This window comes from Geospiza fortis, unplaced genomic scaffold, assembly GCF_000277835.1.
Source record: "Geospiza fortis unplaced genomic scaffold, GeoFor_1.0 scaffold412, whole genome shotgun sequence".
Lineage (NCBI taxonomy): Eukaryota > Metazoa > Chordata > Aves > Passeriformes > Thraupidae > Geospiza > Geospiza fortis.
The window spans coordinates 532,315-538,763 of NW_005054504.1; positions in this window are offsets into that span (position 1 = coordinate 532,315).

Consider the following 6,449-nt stretch of genomic DNA (forward strand, 5'->3'; position numbering starts at 1 on the left):
CATTGAAATATCAAGTTTGATTTATCTTTGTCTCAGCAAATTCACCCTGAACAGCCAATACAGCGGAAAAAAAGAAAAAAACAAATATTTTTTGTGGACCCATATAAGGTGATAAAAATAACCACATTTCTAAGGTGCCCTATGTTCCCAGGGAAATCAGCAGAATTGAGAGCAGCAACAATGATAATTCCCATCCCAGGGTACTGATGGGCCAAGGCATTTGTACCAAACCTTCCTCCAGCCCCTCTGCAGCGTTGTGATTTCTGTTCCAGAGGATTCCAAGAACTTAACAAACATGGCTGCTGGCTCTGGCTGTAAATAGCCAAGTGGGTACAGGGAGCCTGGCAGGCTCCTCTCCGAGCCACTGAAAGCTGAGAACGCAAGAAGCAGCCAAAAACACAAGGACTATTCAGCTGGCAACAACAATAGTCACGCCCGGCCACGCAGGATGCCTACAATGCGGTGTTAAATATTCCAAAGTCAAAATATCATGGAGGTCATGAGGGCTCAGGAAAACAAATCTGAATGCAGCAGGTTAAAAATAGAGGGGTCGGGCCCAGGGAAGACAGCAGGAGAAAAGAAAAGGAGCAGTTCTACACTTATATTGGTATTATCCATGTGATAGAAAAGGCAAAATTGAACTTGAACAAGAGTTTTCCTGCATTTGGGAATAAGGAAGGATGGAGAGAAGCAGTGGGACAGCTGGACACTGGTGTAACCAGCATGGACAGACACCCTGCTCTGGCTGAAGACAACACTGTGGAGACACCTGGCACTGACCAGCACCTGAATGGACACTGCTCCAGCCACTGCTTTCCAACCCACTGGGGAACACAGGCAGCCACTCACTCCAAGGATTTCCAGCCCCACTTTGAGTGGGAATCTCAAATGCCACAGCATGTCCCCAGGGCCAGTTGACAGCCAGAAACAAAGCAGCATCAGCTGGAAGGCTCTGGGTGGAGGCACCCATGTGACCTGGAGCAGGAGCCTTGTCCTCAGGGCTCGCCAAATGAGGACCAGCTGCCACCCACCGGAACCTAACAACAAACATCGAGCAGAAAACGCCTTGGGAAAGCTGTGCTCTCACTTCACCAGGATGGAGAAAAAGCAAATGTCCCAGTAAAGAGCAGTATGGAAAGTGGGTGATGGAAGCTGTAAGCAAGGGACCTTGCTTGCTGCTCTCTAGCAGCAGTTTGCTCCAAAAATTAAAACAAGCCAGAGAGAAGATTCCCAACACACTCTGGAGTAAGAAACCCCTCATTGTGTTAGATTTGCCACCCCTACACAGGATAAATGCTGTGGATAGCAGCCAACTTTCAGACCCACCTGCCTCTCTCCTGTCATCTCAGCGAGCAGCCAAAGCTCCAGCCACACCCCACTGGGTACGGAGAACAGGCTCAGAAGAAAGCTGAAGCTGCAGGAAATCCTCTCTCCTGAGCTCTGAGCAGGTTAAAAGCTGGCAGGTTAAAAGCCAGTACAGCCAGGAGGCACAAACAGGAGCATCCCTCTGTCCTTTGTGCCAGCCAGAACAAGGTGTCCTTGGCCATTCCAAGCTGCTCTGCTCAGGAGGGAAGGCACCAGCACAGGAGCAAACCACAGGGGTTTGCTCAGCATTCCTGTAGTAAGCCAGCCTGGAAAGGCCAAAATAAGATTTCTGCATTTGCTGGGAAATGCTACACAGAAGGTAAGGGGGGAGGAGAAAATCTGGGTTTCCAGCAAGTGTCAGAACTGGTGTCAGCACTTCCAGAGCCATATGTGGCACAGGTGTCAGTGTGCCCTTCATCTCCCTGTTCCTATCCCCAGGGATTTTCAGAGGAGTCCATTTAAAAATTGAGTGACACATGAGGCACTGCCATAATGCAGTGACTAAACATTTAAAAATAAAAACTAGAAGATTCCTCAGCAGAAAAATGGATCAGGGAAAGAAGGGGGGATGCTGAAAGATGAGCAGAAGGCGACTCTGAGCAAGGCCTCTCCCACAGCACAGCGGGTTCTTGTGGGTGGTTTTCCCCTCTGCAAACAGGTGCTGAGCTCTGCCTGACGGGAAGAGTCCACAGCTCCCACTAGCCTAAGCAGCACTGACAATGCACAGCCCACTGTCCCACTGGGCTGGGATCAATCCAGGTCTGAGCTGTGGCTAAATACGGCTGCAGCTTCCACAGCACAGCTTCAGAAAGGGGCTGGGGAGAGAGGAAAGATCTCAATGTTCCAGGCATAAATCAAGGGAAGTATCCATCCTCACTGGGTCCCATGCCAGACCCAGGACAGGACTCGGTTTTCCAATCCTAACAGAGCTGGGCCATTTGCCTTAATGACCAGGGGGAAAATAAACCCCAAAAGTCCCCAAGGCAAACTGAAAAGGCTGTTTTAAGATCACTCCCATTACCAATAGAAAACAACACTGGAAATCACAACCAAAACACAGGATTGTGCAGCTCCTGTGAAACACTCCTGGGACCACTTACAAATGACACAGGAGCCACAGGGCTGCCACCTCGGGATTTGGGCAAATGTTCCCTGCTGGGTTCAGGAACATTCAGTTAAGTGGTGGCATGAGCTCTGCCACAAGCCTGGCACTGCTCTGGAGCCACAAGCTCCAACTGCAGCCTCACTCTGCCCAGGAACTGGAACAGCTTTCCTGCCACTCAACCAGTTTATAAACAGCAGCAACATAAACCTCTACCCCAAAACTCAAATGACAACTATTACCAGGTACTCTGACACTGTCACACACCTAAAAGCCTTTCAATTATACACTCAAAAAGCCTGTGCAGGCTGGTGCTTGTATGGTCGTATTTTGGGATGTCCTGGAACCCTATGTGCTACGCTGGGTCACACTTGGGGGTGCCCCAGGTCCCTCTGCACCCCTCAGGTGACATTTTGGGGTCCCCTGGGCTCCTCTGAACGCATATTAAGCTTCTCTTACTGAGCATCAGGGGAACTTCAGAAATGGGCTGACACAGGCTTTACTATAAATACGGATTTACCTTTTGCCAACATTGGCAAATTTGGGGAATAAGCACTGCTCAGTCTGAGCAGGGTGCCTGTGTTTTTGGGAATAAACTGGATTCCAGGATACACTGTGCCATTGATTACACAGTTCTCATTTTAAGCCCTCAAGAAATGAACTTGAGAGGACACCAAAGTACATCTGCAGCAATCGATTAGAACACAAGAGAAAAGAGACCAGCAGGGAAGGCAGAAGAGAGGGATACCAAAGCTTTGAAGTTACATTTTGATCCCAATCATTTCCTTTTGGAAAATAATTTCCAGGTTCGAAAACTACTGCTGGGCTCAAGCATGTTCCTCTACCATACTCCTGGCTCAATTACCACTGGTAGAGCTTCCCAAACATCAGTCTGAGCCAGGAGCTGGCCAGGCACACTGATGAGAGCAGCACAATTTTGACAGTGACTTCTGTCAACTCCAGATAATCCTGCAGGGCAGCAGGAGCCGTGCAGGGAACCCCAGAACCCCCCCACATTACCTGCGAACTGCACGAGGAACATGGCAAGATGCTCATCGTAAGGCAGGAGTTCAGACAGCTCTCCCACTGCTCCCAGCTTGGCTTTGTGTTTGAAAATCCAAGTGCCAGGCTGAGCTCCCTCACTCAGCTCCCAGCACAACAGAAAAGCTGGGACCCAGTGACAGCAGAACTGCCCTGGGGCAGGCAGGACAGCCCAGGCATGAGAGCCCAAGCTGGCCCGGGGCTGGCACCCAGCAGCTCCACGTGTCACCATCCATCTCCCGGACTGACACCCAGAGGCAGATTCCAGCATGCAGGGGACGGAGGTGGATGAGCAGGTGGGGAGGCAATTAACAGCCAGAGCATCTGAATTTGCCAGGGATTTCATCCATCACTGCTCTAAGCACTGGCACGCAGCTCAATAAACCCTGTTTGCATGCCCGAGATTAGCGGCCTTTGCACTGAAAGATTAATTCCTGGTAATCCTTGATGGCAAGAGGCACACTGCTCGCTTTCCTTGATTCTGGAAGCTTGCATTTGAAAGAAATATATTAATTTCAGGCAGCTAATTATTCTAGCAGGGCTCTATAAAATCAAGAGACACAAAGAGCCCCTTCCTCCTTTGTGCCTGAGAATGCAGCAGTCAGCAACCCCAGTCAGGGACACCAACCTGCAGAGTTTTCACAAAAATACAGCCACAGCAGCAAAAACAGGGGAATTTGACCAAGTCCTGTATGAGTTGTGCTCTACACTCAATGTTGTAACCCAAAACAAAGGAAAAAACCAGCATGTGTGTACATGTATGAGTGGCACCAGCAGTGACCCAACACAGCCCTCGGTGCTTCCCAATAGTGAAATCTGCCATGTCCATGCCAAATTATTAAATACTCCATGAAATGTTTTCAAAATGCTCACAAGGCTCTGCCAAACCAGCCTCCCTCTGCACACACATCTAGGAATTCTAACCCTGGCATTTCCAGGGGGTGAGCTGCCCGTGCTCCAGAGGATGCAGAGCAGGCAGCTGCAGGCAGCTCAATCCCATCCCCTCCTGTCCTCCCAGACTCCCTCAGCACTCCTGGAGAGCAACATCCAGCAAGTGCCACCTCTGAACAATGCTCAACAGCTCCTACTTTCAGAAATATCTTTTGGAAAAGCTAGGAGAAGAAAGCTGATGGGCAAAAATGCAGAACTAACTACACAGAGCACTGGGAAAGAAAAAAAAAGGGGGAAGAAGGAAAAAAGAAGAGGGAAAAAAAAGGGAAGACACAAAAATAAACTCCAGTAAAGCCAGCAGTCAGGATCATCAGAAAATCCCACTGCAAAAGGTTGGACTAATGGGCAAGAGAGCCTCGTGGAAAGCCAGCATCAGCGTGAGGAACTGCTAGCTGAGAGTGGAGCAGCTGGATGGAACGGACATGCTGGAACTGAAATAATGTCAGCAGAAAAGCTGGGGATTAAGGGAGAAATCTCACACCATCTTTGGAAGGTATACAGAATACCTCAGTAACAACACCTGATCTTTGCAATGACTTGGTGATTGAACCTCATCCCTGCTACGAGCTCCAAACATATGACCTTCAACACAGAAACCTGACCTCACCCCAGCTCCCACACAGCTTTCAACAACTCAGCTCAAGGGCCTTTTTAATTAGATCCTCAAAATTCCTCAAATAAGCCTTGAAGAAACAGAGAATCGAACCCCTTGGCTTCCACCCCAGGGAGGAGTATGGCTGGAGTAAGAAGGAACACAAGCTGGAGGGATAAACTCCTATCCCAGGTCACCTCCATGCTTTCCCACAGTCTCACAGCTCTGCTGCAACTTTTTGCAGGAAAATATGGAAAAATACAATGGCTAATTAATGTAGCTACAGGGGAGGTAGGGACAGTGCAGACTAATGAGGAGCTTACCCAAGGATTAATGTTTGTGTAACAAATACATGGCACTAAAAAACATCTCCACGCAGCACGACACTGACAGACGTTACTGGTAACAGCACACAGCACCAAAATATGAGGAAAATAAGAGAGTAAGAAGCACATAAACCAAAGAAGCTCAATATAAATGCTCAAGGAACCAAATAAATGCATGCATGTGCATATAAGAGTTACAGTCCAGGGCTGTGGGAGAGCTGCAGCCCACGGAAGCTGTGGGCACCAGCACGAGCATCCCCAAAGCTCCCTGTGCTGCCCACGGACCATCTGCTGTGGCACCACAGACCCAGCACAGCCCAGCACAGTGTGAGGCTGGGGGAGAGAGAGCACAGCCAGGTGCATCCCACCTCGGGGGAAGCTGCTGCCACCTTCACCCCCCACCCCTTCTGTAAACTGCTCATTCTTGGAACACCAGAGTAATTTCTTTACATGCAGCCAATTTCTCCTTGTGCCAATTTCACAGGACCACTGGGATTGAAAGAGACCTTCAAGGTCACCCAGACCCACCAGCACCACCACAATAACCCCTAAAACACACCCCCAAATGCCTCAACACTTTCAGAGATGCTGCCTCCACCCTGAGCAATTTATTCCAAGGCCTGACCGCTCTGGTAGGGAAACGATTGTTAGTAATTCCTAACCTGAACCTACCCTGGCACACCTTGAGGCCTTTTTCCTCTCACCTTGAGCAAACACGACCTAGCACAAGGTCCCGACCCCGCCGGCGGCTCCTCCTGTCAGGGCGTTGTGCAGAGACACAAGTTCCCCCCTGAGGTCCCTCCTTTTCTCCAGGCTGAGCCCCTTTCCAGGCTGCTCCGGGTGCTCCACACCTTTCCGTAACAATCTCCATCTTTTCTGATGTAATTTTAATGTCGTTTTTGAAGTGATTTTAACTACCACTGAACCCAAATAGCGGCACAGACACTTCCCACATGGAATAAAATCTCCCACACAGCCTCCCCACCACTCAGACGGACCCGGAGCCCTGCGGGTGTCCCCGCCAGTCTTCCCGAAGTCCCGCCGGCTCCCACGAGGCCGCTCAGGCCCTCCA